The sequence below is a fragment of the Macadamia integrifolia genome, unplaced genomic scaffold (genome assembly GCF_013358625.1).
Source record: "Macadamia integrifolia cultivar HAES 741 unplaced genomic scaffold, SCU_Mint_v3 scaffold3171, whole genome shotgun sequence".
Lineage (NCBI taxonomy): Eukaryota > Viridiplantae > Streptophyta > Magnoliopsida > Proteales > Proteaceae > Macadamia > Macadamia integrifolia.
The window spans coordinates 13527-28257 of record NW_024869265.1 but is presented as its reverse complement, the minus strand read 5'-3'; the positions used below and the strand labels follow the sequence as shown (position 1 = coordinate 28257).

The 14731-nt window shown below is 35.5% G+C and overlaps 1 pseudogene; it reads right to left on the bottom strand.

The window, feature by feature from the left end:
- Positions 1 to 6488: 6488 nt before the first annotated feature.
- Positions 6489 to 6867, bottom strand: LOC122067856 (annotated as a pseudogene).
- Between the last annotated feature and the right edge of the window lie 7864 nt (positions 6868 to 14731).

Sequence of the window (14731 nt, the reverse complement as noted above, 5' to 3'; positions counted from 1 at the left end):
GGGGGAGATTAAGAAGAGGTCTATTCATTTACATGTGACTAGTTGAAAGCAAGGTTTTAGCTCACACTATCAGAATGGATTGTTTTCTTTTTTTTAAGATCTTTTTCTATGTATTTCTATTCAAATAAACACAACCTAATGTGTGGATAGCTATGCAGCTGTAATAGACTAGTGTGGTAGGCATTTTCCTTCATGGTTCTAAGTATCGGTATTAGATCGGTTGTATTATATCGAAATCAATTATCAGTATTGAAATAAGGGTAAAACCATAAAAATTACTTTTTTTTTTATAAAATGGGTAAATTTAACCAATCTGGATAGATATCATATCAATAATGACATATACTCTCTAATACCCAAGAACTAAATCCTTATTACCATTTAGGCCCCTAGCATGGATTCAACTTCTCTCCAACGACTACTTCTTCCATCTACGTTCCAATCAGTCATAGGCATGTATCTCAACACATGGAACACGTGTATGTTGGAGAGGATCGAAATCCCCTTGACGTCTCAGTTTCAACCCGACTGACAACCAAATAAATAGAATTAAAATATTTCTTTCAGTCCAATAGGTTTGGTGAATGATTTCATTTCTTTGGCTACCAAGCGACAGCAACTCGGTTTACTGGCAAATTTTGACTCAATTTCACACCTAGTTTTCTGTTTGACCATTTTAATGGGATCAAAATCCTTCGTTTTTCTCATCCCTGTTTTTTCTTATTTTGCTACCTGCAGAACACGACACATGGACAATAGAGGATCCAACGGTCAAGGTTGGAGGAAGATTATTACATCTAGTGCGTTGATATTAAAGTTGTCCACGTGTCGTGTTCTGCAGGTAGCAAAACAAGAAAAAATAGGAATGAGAAAAACAAAGGATTATTTTTCATTTTAATGTGGGATGAAATAAATGGGGCCCGCAGTAGTTGAATCCTAGATGCGCTACATGTCGGCAACCTATTAAAACCAAAATTGCGGCCTTGAGATGACGTTTCATATTTCAGTGGCTCCGATCCAAAACAAACACACAACTTTGGTCCCAGGTTACGGAGTTAGCTCAGTGGAGTACCTACTAATACTACTACTGCTATTACTACCAGCAAGCCTATTAGCCCTATACATGTGCTATTTAATGCACTTCCTAGGGAACGCTGCCAAACGACTTCATATGATCAATCATATCTCAACTCCTGTCCGATGTAATGTCTAACGACCTCTGATTTTAGTTTTTATTTTTTTTTTTTGACCTTTTTTTCCAAACTCCCAAAAAGACTTTCCTCACACACATGAGGAAGGAGCGGTGATAGAAAAGAGAGGGGGTGTCAAACGTTTCGTCTTTGCATTTTTTTTGTTCTTTGAAACAGAGAAATAACTTAAAAAAATGTTTGATAAAATTATTTCATTTAATTTATTTTAAAAAATATAAATAAAAAATTATGTGTATTTACAATTCTAGATATAACTTTAATGAAACAAGTCCAATTTGTTTCATCGTTTCTAGAAATAAATTTAAGAGAAAAAAAAATTGTTATATCCGATAAATCTTTCAACTATTTAAACTAAAAAAGAGACAATCGAACCCTCTCTCCCTTTTGGGCATTCGATGATACTATTGGGTTTTTTAGTGGCATTATGTTTACAAAAAACATTTCGAGAAATAAGTTTATCAAACACCAAAAAATCCGCTTTTATTTCTCAAAACTTGAAAATCCGTTTCTACTGTTTCTAGACACAGAAACGTTATCAAACAATGCCTAGTTTGATTTAGAAAACATTCAGATACAACCTTATTAATAGGGAATATATGTAGATGTCTTTGTACAGTCTTGAACACAAGCAATATGTCTAGCTATTTTATACCAAACTGACATGGTTCTTTTTCTTATATTTTGTTAAACAAAAGTTTATTCTAAGTTGTACCTATGCCTCAAACACAGAGGAGGATAAAATGGCGCTTCCACCCCTTGTTGATACCAATATACACCTCCTCATTGCCCCAACATTACTGCAGGGGCTGTGCAACTGAGTGTTCTTTTCCTTGATTTTATTTTTTAAATATGCATGTGAAATAATACTATATAATTTTTATTGAGAAAAGAATTGTGTGTATCATACATACTGGATAGATAATTTTTTATTTTTTATTTTTTGGAATATAAAAAAAAATATATATATATATATATATAGGTTATAAATTATTTCACACTTTGAGAGTGTCAATAAAAAAATCCTTTTATATAATTTGAATTCATGTAGATATAGGAATAGATATGATAAATTTAAATCAAGTTAATTTTTGCACTACGCATGCATACATTTTAACTCCACCATTCTCTGGCAACTTCCCTAACTTTCCTTCTTCTTCTTTTTTTTTTTTTTTTTTTTTTTCTGTCTTTTTCCTATAGGGACTCCTGTGGTTTCACTTCCACTCTCAAGTTTAATTGCTTTTTTCAAAACCTTCTTTATTTCCTTCCTCCTTTCTATTCTTTTTTATTTCACCACTACAAGTTCAATTTCCACCAAACCATTTTACCTTTAAAAAGTCAATGAACCCTTGTGATGGGTGATTCCAAAAACAACTCGTTGATCTGACTCCCAAGAGTTTCAAGTTGCAAAGGACGCTCAAACTTCAAGTTTTAGGCTATGTTTGATAGCCAGGAGAAGAAAAGAAAAGAAAGGAAAAGAAAAGAGAAGAAATAAAATGAAATATAGAGAAAAAAAAAAAATATATATATATATATATATGTATGTTTGGTTATGATTGGAGGAGGAGAAAAGAAAAGTTTTGTATTTTCTTATGTTTTCTTGTGTTTTTTGTAATAATTTTCTTTATTATTTATTTTTTTAACAAATAAAACTTCACAATTCCCAAGAGGATTTTTGAATTTCAAAAACTAAATCTTCTCTTGGATCAGGACAAGCCAAGCACAAAGAGAAATTCTTACACTTGTATGTACTTTTTTCTTTTCTTCTCTTGGCTATCAAACACAGCCTTAGGGAAACCAAAACTCACAACTGGCGTCTCTACCATTATCGAACATGAAAATTGAAAATTTTGGAATAACAAACTAGGGATAGTCCTAAAGAGTTGCATGACTCCTCTCTCTCTCTCTCTCTCTCTCTCTCTCTCTCTCTCTCTCTCTCTCTCTATATATATATATATATATATATAATACATAGATAATTACTTCATTCATAATTTTGTTTAAGATTATCAAACCATCTACGACCAATTTTATTCTCCTCCCTGCAAAGGAGATGTATCAAAGATAGGTAGCTTGCTTCTCTCCTACACTACAAGGATTGCAAAGGGATACGAGGAGGAATTATCCATTTTGGTAGCAAGTTTGCTGCCAAGGCAGCTTGCAAATAAAGGAACACGAGGGGGGAAATGAGAATGGAATTTTGTATCTCCTACAAAGAAGGTCGTACCCATATGTTTGTGATTTTGACTCAAATCAAGCCAATTAACATAGTTAAGCCTTATGAATCAAGTGAACCAAGTCAAAGGTGAAATTACTCATCAAGTCCTCAATTCCAAATTGCTTTAAAAAAACGGAGGTAAGGTTTGGGGGAAAAAAAAAGATTGCAAAATCTGGTGCCACCGAGATTCATTACAAATAGATCTACCCTTCTTTTAAATCCCACGGCGAGAGCCGCTCTTTTGATTATGGTGGAGAATGGATATCCTGGTGGTGTGTATTGGCAAGAGAGGAAGTGCCATTATGATTAGTATACAAAGAGGGTCCACATGATCAAGAAAGAAAGAGAATGTCGAAGAATATCAGAATTGTCCACATCATTTTCCTTTGATTATTGATTGTAACACAATAAATTGGATCAATTCTATGCAAGCCAATTTCAAGCTGCCTCATTTCTCTCCAATACTTAGAGACATGTGGAAAAATTATTTTAACACATGTGTGGCATAAGTTAACTAAGATTGAAGATAAGGCCCCACCAAAAAAAAATTAGGATCCTTTCTGCTTTATACTTTACACGTTTAGTTTACATGATTTGTTTAGCCAAGATTTGTGGCAAGGACCTTTGCCTCAAACTTAGAATCATATTTTAGAATCTTTCCCATGATATGTGAGATCTGGTCCAAGAGACTGTCCTATAATGGCTCAAAATTCACTATGGATTCTTGAATCACTAAAATCTGTGGAGCAAATGATTGATTAGGTACACATGTTCTCTGCTTCTCCTACACTCAAAACACATGACTATATGAAAAGATCACCTTGCCTCTTGTGTCCATGGTCATGTCGGCTTTAGCATTGGCTCAAACACTGATGCTAGGGCCACATGACCTAACAGCAAACGCTCACCCCCCACCCTCCCTTTTTTTAAACATGAAAAGACATGAATTCATAATGATCAAATAATGGTATTAATTAGAGTCTATGAACACAATGCATAAAATATTGATTTTTAGCCGTCACAATTGTACTATTCTTTGATTGTATGAACTAGTAAACAATAATTGATCTTCATTGTAATAATCAATATTCATATTTTATATAATACTTTATTATTAAAATATTATTATCTTATAATTTAATGGATAAAGGTTTCTGGCATGGTTAGCTTCATGCATGATATTTATTTCTACCATGTGGATGGATGATATAGTCATTATAATCATTGGAGGAATAAGGAGTCTCCCCGATCTTCTAAATGTTAAATTTGAGATACGCTAAGAAGGAAAGAAACGAAAAACATGATAAGGCAAATATGATGATGATATTAATGATGAATTATTGTAGCTCTCTTTTTTCTTTTTCAAAAAAAAAATCAAATCTTTTACTTTCTTTCCTTTTCTTGCTTTCCAAAACTTAGCTTGTAGTCATCTCATTGCATCACCCACTGTATATAGTGGTTTCTTACATTTCTCTTTCTTCATCTAAATAGATTTTCGTTTTTAAAATATTTTCTAAGCATTTTATTAACACATGGTGAATTTAAATTGGATTGATAATGACTATATAATGATGTGCCATCAATTTCACTTATTCTTATAAACAACTAAACGGCAACATGGTAGCTAACATTTGATTGATTTTTAAAATTTTTGTTCATGTAAATCCGGTCTATAAATTAGTTAATATAATAAAATATTAAATGTTAAAAAGTTAATTTTAAAAATGTATTGATAATAAATAAAAGGGTAAATGAGTCTTATGGTACCTCATATTTTGAGAAATTATAGTAAGATACCCAAAGTTTCATATATTACATTTTGGGATACTTAAACCAGGTTGCCTTAATTGAACTGGATATTATTTCTCAAGGTTACTTCCGTTTTTTGGTGGCAGACGACTTGGAAATCGTTCATTCTCTATCTGACCAGTCCAAATGTGCTCCGTTGGAAATTTTCCTTATTGTGGAAGATATTAGGCAAATCTGTGCTAAGCCTATTGAATGTTTTTTCTCTCATATTCGAAGAGTTGTTAATGACATTGTTGATACCCTTGCAAGGAGAAGCCTATCCAACAGTTGTAGGATAGTATGACCTCATTCCACTCCTTGGCTTTCTATGATCTGTGAATCGATTTCACACTATATAAATTTTCAGTTAACCCAAAAAAAAAAAATCAATATTAGGCAGTTTCATCAAGTTTTTTTTTTTTTTTCAACTTTACCCTTGTATATCCTCCTCTATACTTGCAAAAGCAAACTCGCCCTCGCAATTCCCCCACCGATTGACCTAGTCCACATTACGAGCTTCCACTATTTTGAGCTTTCTAACACCTTCTCTATAATTCTTCTCATTGAAATTATCGCCCAATTTCTATCTATCGCCTCCATTTTCTCTTCTCGATCTTGCCGCCTCCTTATTCATAACCATGTGGGGGGGCTAGGACTGAGGATCAACTTGGGAGAATTGAATCCCATGAATCATCTTACAAGCTTAGGAAACCCAAGCCCATATCAACTCACACCAAATCTTATTCATAACCAATGTGGGATCAACCTCCATAAGACTGATATGGGATCTAACAAAATCTCACCTCAAGATATTCTTCACTAAGCAAAGGTTTGCATTCTTCAATATTGATCTAAGGATTCTAAAGTCTTCTGAGTGGTTTTCAAGGAAGATAATTGCTTTTGAATCTTAAAAAAAAGAAGGGAAATTTACATCCACCACCCCTCTCCTTTGCCCCAATTACATCACCCCCCCCCCTTCTCATTTCATTTTTTACATTTAAACCCAAAAAAACTAACACCGTTTCATTGGTGTTAGTTTCAAATTTAAAAAGACCTAACTACCCGTCCCTGTTTTACCCTTTTAATACCTTTTGAACCTTAAAAAAATCCCCAAATCCCAACCCTAACTGACCGTTACCTTCTCTAACGAAAGAGAGGGTGCTCTTCCTTCCGGGAGCCTCGAGCGAAAACAGATACCCATAAATCTAGGATTTTGATGATTTCAGGTTCAGATTCTCAGGCATACAGATGCTACACGACCCAAAACGCAAAAAAAGAAACAGAGACACAGATAGATACCAACAATCACCACCATCCATACATCACTTGGGTGTATCTATCCTTGAGCCACCTAAAGCTCTTCCTCAAGGAACCCTTCACTTTCCCTTCCACAGAGACCTTGTAGCTAGCAACCCTCTTCTTCCTCTGCAGCTCAGGATCATTAAAGCTCCAACCGATTGAGGACCCAACACTGCTCTTGGCTTTCTTGGCCTCCACCTCTTTGCTCATCTAGGTTTGTGGTACAAAAGAAGAGACATAAGAAGTATTGTAAGATCTAAAACCATGCATACCATTAGTAATGGATCTTCCTCCGTAGTAGTTCTCTATTTGCATCATCCCATTCCCATATGACTTAGATCTGTAATCTTCCATGATTACAGACAGAAGAAAGATGGAAAGATGTGAAAAACTTCCGAGTTTGAAATGGAAGTGGAGGAAAAGAGAGAAGAGAGATACGGAAGAAATCCAGCCCCCTGTTTCACCGGAACAACTTGATGTTCGCCGGACCTTCTCTCCGGTGAGGAATCGCAGACCAAGTTGGAAACCCTAAGCCCCAAAGTGTTTGCTCTTCTGTAGGTTGTAGAAATAAAGAAGGCTATTCTGGGGATTTTAAAAAATTGGGTTTATGTTAATAGGAAAAACATCAAACCAGTGAAACGGTGTTAGTTTTTTGGGTTTAAATGTAAAAAACGAAATGAGATGGGGGGTGATGTAATTGGGGCAAAGGCAAGGGCTGGTGGATGTAAATTTCCCAAAAATAGATCAAGCAATAAAGTTGCCGTACATCCTCAATGAGATGTAGATGAAAAGAGTATTCGATTTTTTATACGAGTATTGTGACAAAAAACTATTGGTGATGACGTGGATATCTTGGATAAATAAGTGTGAAGTAAGAGAGGCCCAGAGCAGACTTTAAGAGGGACTCTCCAATGCTCAGGTTAATATTTTGTGAGAAAATAGTAATGCGGTAATGAAAGATCAATAATGAGCGAAGGATGCTCTATACCTAGTATCGTTTTTTTGTTAGGCCCGTTTTGAACCAAAGGCACTAGTTCTTCCCATCTAACAGATAAGAAAGAAACTGGCACAACGAGCCCAGCTGTACTGGCCACAGTTAGGAGCCGTTTGGTATAGTTTAAAAAAAACGTTTCTAGCGTTTTTTCGTGTTAATAGAACGAAAAAACGTTGAAAACCGTTTGGGTCGATTGGGTCGCGTTTCAGTTTTTTTGAAACTGTCAGTGTCAAAAAAAACGAAAATGGGTCGATTTGTCGAAACGAGGGAAAGGTGTTCTGTCGCCCATGTTTCGTTTCAAATTATATTATTTGAAACGATCGTTCCCGATTGTTCGCGATACAGAGAGGAGAGCAGGGAGGAAAGGAGAGAGAACCAACGTCTCACATCCATGCTCGAACTGCGATTTCTCCACCTCAGGTAACTTCTTCGACTCTTCTCCTTCTTCTCCTTCTTCTTCTTCATTTCTTCTTTTCTTCTATTCAACGTCTTCTTCTTCTCACATAGAGGTATTTGAAGAAATTAGGGTTTTTTTTCTCCTTCTTCTTCTTCATTTCTTCTTTTCTTCCAGATACAGAGATCAAGCTACCCAAATTGTTGGTTTCGAACATCTTTTGGAACTCGCATAGGGAGAGGAGAGACTGAGAAACAGGAGCCCTAAGCCCCCTTGTGAAATCTCCTCTACACTACCTTCGTTTCACATCGCTGTGAAGAAACCCCTAGACCCGACGATTTTGGCTAAAATCCTCTCAACATCGGTAGTGCGAGTCGGCTGGAACCCTTTTGGTGAAATTTCTGCTCACCATCTCTCTCGTCTCTCAGATCTTACAGGTACTAAAATCGTGTGGGTTCTTTTGGTGAAACCCCTCTCAACAAGACAACTCTGTTGAATATTTCTACCCTCTCTTAACCCTAGGATGTCTGAAATTTTAATTTTCTGTTCAACTCCTCTGCAGCAGGGACAGTATTACACATTATCAAAACTGAATCTATTTTTTGTTTGATTGATTATTGCTTTTCAATTATGTTTGAATGCTCTGTGTTCCACCCTCAACTGGTATTGGTGATATATTTTTTTTATTATTGCTTTTTGAATGCTCTGTATTGATGCTCTATTCCTACTGAGTTCATAGATAACATCTTTGACATTGTATAAATATGGACTTGTGTGTTTGTGTGGGTATTGTTACTCCCTATGGGAGTATAGATGTTCTTGTAAACTGAATTGCATCATTGTATTGTTGGACTACACTTTAACTCTTCGATCACACACAAGGGGGTTAATTAGGGAGGTTTCTTTCTTTTTTCCTTTCATTATACAAGTCTGAAGAAGGTGGCTACTGTGCAGACCAGAGATAATTAAAGAATGCCAGTTTAAAGGTCTCAAGTCCAGGTGCACCTAACCTTAAGCTTTAAGTGTTAGTCTTAATTAGTTAAGAAAGAGAGGGAAAGTAAAGGGAAGGGAAGGGAAGTGAAAATTTCACCCTCCCTCTTCCATCAAATCGTGTTTATCAAAGTCAAATGAAAATTCTGGCTGTACTCATGTTATCCAAGAGCTTGTCCAGAGAACATGCTGGGAACCTTTTTCGCTTGCTGATCCACTAAGAATTGAAACTTTGTCCTGTAGCAAGATTTTTTCTTTTATAAGAAGGTTGATCTAACTCTATGATACCCTGCTCTGTTTTCATATAGAATAAAATGTGTTTGGTCATTTCTGTAATTTAGCCCTCCTTGAACATGCCTTGTGGATAATCGTCCATATAGACCTTCTGTATTATTTCTCTATTCTTCATTTTGTTGTGTTTCATATGGCTTTCAGCATTATAAACGGAATGATTTGTATACTAGAGCTAGATTCTTTTATATTGATAATGCCTTTGAAGCTTGGATATATGCTGAAAATGTCCCGAAAGGATTTCTTCCAGCAAGAGGAATCCTTCATTATTACTGTCATGCCCCTATATTGCCAACAAGTACACAAACATTGCAGTCATAAAAGTTTGACTCAAATACCATCAAATTAAATTTAAGTTTTCCTAGATGATATTGGACTTCATATTGGAGTATGTGAAGAAGTTTTCTCCTCATAAGCCCAAGACATGCATTCTATGTGATTAGGCACCACAAGTACTGGGTCTTAATTATGGAATATGGAGGAAATATTAAAAATAAATAAAATGCATTTAAATTGTACTATGAATTTTCTGTCTTTTGATACTTTTGCTTTTATTTCAATTTAGTCTTGAATTTTTTCAGAAGGTATAGGATAAAATTATTGAACTCTATTCAATTAGGTGTAGCGGCATGGATACCTACAAAATAAGCAAGTAGGAGTTTTCATTGGCAAATTAATATTGCTGATTAATAAGCATTGTTCTCATGATTTCAGAAGTATTCTAAAGGATAGAGGGTTATGGTTTTCAATGCTTAACTCTTCGATCACACACAAATTAAACTAGTTTAAATGGGTTAAAAAAATGTTGCAAAAGATACATCATTATCTGTCTTTCTTCCCAAAAAAAGCACCTGCCTTCTCAAAGAACCTCTACTAGATCTCTTCGTTTGATCAAATTGCCTCTTTATAATCCAAAAGGCTTGCTCAAGGAGCATGGAAATTGGATTGAGTATTGTCCACCACTTTCCTGACAACTATTGGCTTTCTAATCACATGCTTATCTTATAAACTTTGAGTAAGGATTCCAAAGGCTGTTTGGGCAGATAATATTTTTTTAGCTCTTTCGCTTTCTTTGTGATAAGATTTTTTTAGCTATTTTGCTTTCTTTGCTTGGTAGCCTCAAAGGTCTTTATGAGTATCACAGTATGCTAACTTTTACACTAACTTATAATGTATAGCTATTATGTCTGGAAGTAGCATCCCTGCCATTAAGTGGTCAGAATTTGAGACCACTGTTTTCATTGAAGCAATGAAAGAAGCTGTAATAAATGGTCACAAATCCGGTAATTCATTTAACAAAACTGGATGGGAGAACATCACAAAGCAATTTCAACAGGCTATAAATCGTCCAGTTGGGAGAGAACAATTACGCAATAGGATGAACAAGTTGAAAATCGAGTATCAACAATTCAAGAGACTGCTTGACACAACTGGATTTGGGTGGAACTCAATGACAAAAGCAGTCACAGTTGATGATGAGTCTGTATGGGATAGGGCAATACAGGTACAATATATTTCAGTAGCTAGTTCAATTACTTAAAAATTAGTTGACAATGAGTATTACATCTAAGTGATACAATTACTGCTTGGGCAGGCAAATCCAGGTTGGTTGAAGTACAAGAAGTATGGACTAAACAATTGGCCAGAGTTGAGCATGGTATTTGGGGATGCATATGCTAGAGGTAACTTAGGGGTTGATAGTGCTCAAGATCTCGATGGCATCGACGCTGTTAATATAGTTGATAATCATCAACTCTCTCACTCCCCCAGTACCCCGGTGCATATAAGCATGACTGACCCCTTTCATGAGGATACTCATACTCCAACTCAGACCACCACAAAACGAAGTCTTGATAGGACACCTACAGGACGAAGAAAGAAGAGCGCCAATAAGGGAGATAGCCACGTGAAGGACTTGTATGGGAAGTATTTATCCATGAAAATTGAGAAAGCATCTAGTACTTCTATTACATCTCCTGTTCGTGGTGGGGTAGGTGCATCTTGTCCTCGAGATTTCAGTGTGAGTGCATGTGAGACGGTGATATCCTCCATACCGGATATATCAAAGGAGATATATTTGAAGGCCACCAGTCGTATGTGTACTGATCCTAGTTGGAGGGAGTTGTTTGTCTGTACAAAGCCTGCGAAGAGGATTTGGCTTTTAGATGCGTTGGAGTAGTTGATGTTGTGTTTGTATGCTACTTTTGATAATTTTGGATTCGAGACTCTACTTTTGATGTGTGTAATTTTACTTTTGGAGATACATTGCATGACTTGGCTTTATTTTTTTGTGTTTTTTCCTATTATTGATATGTGTAATGCTGAACATGTGGTTTTGGGTTGACACAATGTGTCAGCTTGTTATGTTTTACAGACATTTGTTTCCAAATGTGTAGTAATTATTTATTTATTGCAGTTATGTCAAATGCATTATGTGAAACTTCTAGTGATGAAGAAGATATGGTCACTCACATGGGAATGGAATTACTGTGTGAGGCTGTATATATTCGAGAACCCTGTCGGGATAGTGTATTTCCAGGTGCTGTCAGATATTGAATGGGCATGCCAATAGATGCTATGAAGAGTTTAGGATGGAACGTCATGTCTTCCTTAACCTATGTGACTATGTTAGACATAGGGGGTGGTTGAAAGATACGACCAACATCCGAGTGGATGAACAGCTTGGAATGTTCCTATGGATTGTTGGGAAGGGTTCAAGTAATAGGGACACCCAAAATCATTTCAACCACTCAGGAGAAACAATTAGTCGATCATTCAATGTTGTCTTGATTGCAATGCAACGCCTGGCTAAGGAGAAAATTAGACCGCCAGACGTCAATATGATACCGATAGAGATTGCACAGAACCCGAAATACTACCCTTTTTTCAAGGTAAATATGTTAATATGATACATGTCTGTAATTAAATATATAAATGTTTATATTCTTATATGTACTGGCCATTTAATTGTCAATATATGTCATAGCATTGTATTGGCGCCATAGACGGTACTCACATCCATGCGGTAGTTCCAAGAGAGGATCAAATTCGATATAGGAATCGGAAGGGGATCACAACTCAAAATGTGATGTGTGCATGTTCATTTGACATGCGATTCACATATGTGTATGCGGGATGGGAAGGTAGTGCAAACGATTGTCGAGTACTTGAACAGGCAAGGAGTGATCCTCGTTTGAGTTTTCCTCATCCACCTCCAGGTATTAACTTTATACTAATATATTAGATTTTCATTTGAGTGTATACCTGACAACATATATTATTTTTTGTCTGTAGGAAAGTATTATGTTGTCGACTCTGGGTATGCTAGCCAATCTGGATTTTTGACACCATTTCGGGGTGAGAGATACCATCTACCGGATTATAAAGGGCGTAGAAGATCCCCAAGAACAGCGAAAGAGTTGTTCAATTATAGACATTCATCACTTCGGAATGTTATTGAACGCACATTTGGGGTATTGAAGAACAAATTTAAAATTTTAAGGCTAATGCATCAGTTCCCAGTGGAAACTCAGGCTTCAATCGTATTGGCATGTTGTGGGCTACACAACTATATTCGAGAAGAGCATATTGCTGATGCAGAATTCGTTGGGATGAGCGATGATTTAAAAGTTGCAGAAGATGATTTGAATCCGCCACATGAAGATTTCGTTGATCATTCTACAATACAATCAAGTCAACGAAATCGGGCAAAAGAGATGAATGCCACTAGGCTAAGAATTACAAATGCAATGGCTAGACAACAAAGGATGCCAGAACTAGTTGAAAACTAAAACCGATAACTATTTTGTCAAAACTAAAAACCTAAATTGATGTTTCAACCGACGTAGTACTTGTTTTATGGTACATTTATATATGTGGTACAAATTGATATATTATTATGAATGTCATATATTTGGATGCTATATTAACTTTTTTGATAAATAAATTTCTGTTACAGATGACTTCTTCTATGCCCCCACTCATGATAGCAACTTGTGAAATTTGTGGGAAGAGTTGTGGTAAATATACAACCAAGTCGGGTAAAAATATTGGAAGAGAATTTTTCAAGTGTGAAGATTCATGTAATTTTTTTATGTGGGTGGACCAACTACATCTATGTAGATGTGGTAAAGGTCAATGCAAAGTACGAACTGCGACGAAAGGTCCAAACAAGGGACAGTATTTTCTATGTTGCCCAAGTTCAACTGGGGTAATTTATTTCTACGATTGACCTATACCTATAGATAATTTATGATTTTTGTTTAATTTGATGTTAAATTTCAACTCACATCTATTATTTGATATAGGTTGATAACCGTGGATGTGGTATGTTTGTATGGTTGAAAGATGAAACACATATCTCTACCATACAACATACATTATGTTTAGAAAGCTCAAGCTCAACATCAACATCATCCAGACCACTTTCCGTTTCGAACGAGTACATGAAAGGATATCTGGAAGGGACACTTAAAGGATTAGAGGACCAAACAAATAAGATGAAAGACATCCTCCATGCATTCAAGTCTTTAGACTTGGAAAAAAAGTGAAAATTTGGAGAATTATGTAATAGTTAACTTGCACAAGGCATTGTTAATACTGTATTTTATTCATCTTTTGGAAACCATGTTTTTTTTCGTTGGTGTGTAATATTTTATTGTCCAAAAAAAATTTATATGCTTATAGTATTTTAATGTTATTTTTGTAATTATTGACTTAAAAGAAAAGAAAAAAAAAACCGTTTCTGAAACAAGTATTACCAAACGGCAGAAATGTCGTTTCTTGGTTCTGAAACTGTTCTAGAAACAGATTCACCAAACAGCCTTAAATCGTTTCAAAACGGAGTTTTGACACAGAAACTGAAATTTCCGTTTCTAACACGAAACGGAGTTTCTGGAACAGAAACGATACCAAACGGAGCCTAAGTATCAACCAAGAGTCATGTTAGGTGTTCAAATTTCTAAGTTTCCCATGGTGGAGGAAATTATATATGCATATATAATTAAAAATAAAAAAATATAAAAAAATAATAAAAATAAAAATTCAAGTTGTAGAGTGCAAGGAGGTCAGGTTTGCACGTGATGACGCCGTGTTAGGCATGGTGTTGCCTGTGATATAGTTGGCAATGTAGTCTCATTAACAAGTTATGAAACACTTAATTAATCTTTGTAACAGTAATTAATTAATGTTGTTTTAAGTTTGGTGAGTTTGAGTGGCATGCATGCATTCTTCTTCTTCCTTCTTGAGAAGGTTGCATGCCCTGCCTGTTACTACTTAGTCCTACATTGCTTACTTTAATGACAAATTTAATTAATTATTTATTAAATTTGGTTACCCAAATCAAAGCTTAAGTGGTCAGAGACTCAGAAGTTTCCATTAATTAATAGATTAATCTTTAATATTAGGGAACTAAAGTGAGTTGCACGAACTGATTAGAGCAAGTACCATAGTTGTCTCTTTAATAACATTATCAGGTTTTACATAATCAGAAATTCTAGGTTGAGGACTCTTGACTATTTAGAATCTCGTGCATGTTTGCCTCATTATGT